Source organism: Tupaia chinensis, unplaced genomic scaffold (genome assembly GCF_000334495.1).
Source record: "Tupaia chinensis unplaced genomic scaffold, TupChi_1.0 Scaffold138812_1, whole genome shotgun sequence".
NCBI lineage: Eukaryota > Metazoa > Chordata > Mammalia > Scandentia > Tupaiidae > Tupaia > Tupaia belangeri.
The window spans coordinates 1,023,597-1,023,859 of NW_006198705.1; the positions used below are offsets into that span (position 1 = coordinate 1,023,597).

The following is a 263-nucleotide window of genomic DNA, read 5'->3' on the forward strand; positions in this document are numbered from 1 at the left end:
AAGGTACGGGGCCAGCAGGTGGCATGGTGGTTCAGGCACTGGACTCCCATACTGTTGACCACAGTTTAAGTCCCGGATTCAGTGGGACGAGCAGATGGCAAATGGTTACGTCACTGGACTTCCATGTAGTTGACTGTGGTTTGAGTCCCGGAACTGTCGGCTTAAAACTCAAGAGGGTGCCTGTGCATGGTGCCCAAAATACTGAGAGGAGGATGGAAGAGGATTGTGGTGTAGCCATGCCCCTGGGGGGGGGGGGGGTTTTT

At 54.8% G+C, this 263-nt stretch overlaps 1 protein-coding gene across 1 annotated transcript in view; it reads right to left on the bottom strand.

Annotated features, from left to right (window-relative positions):
• SLC22A23 (solute carrier family 22 member 23) overlaps positions 1-263 on the bottom strand; it is a gene marked incomplete at its 5' end in the record, with an annotated part of 233,938 nt that overhangs the window by 7,687 nt on the left and 225,988 nt on the right.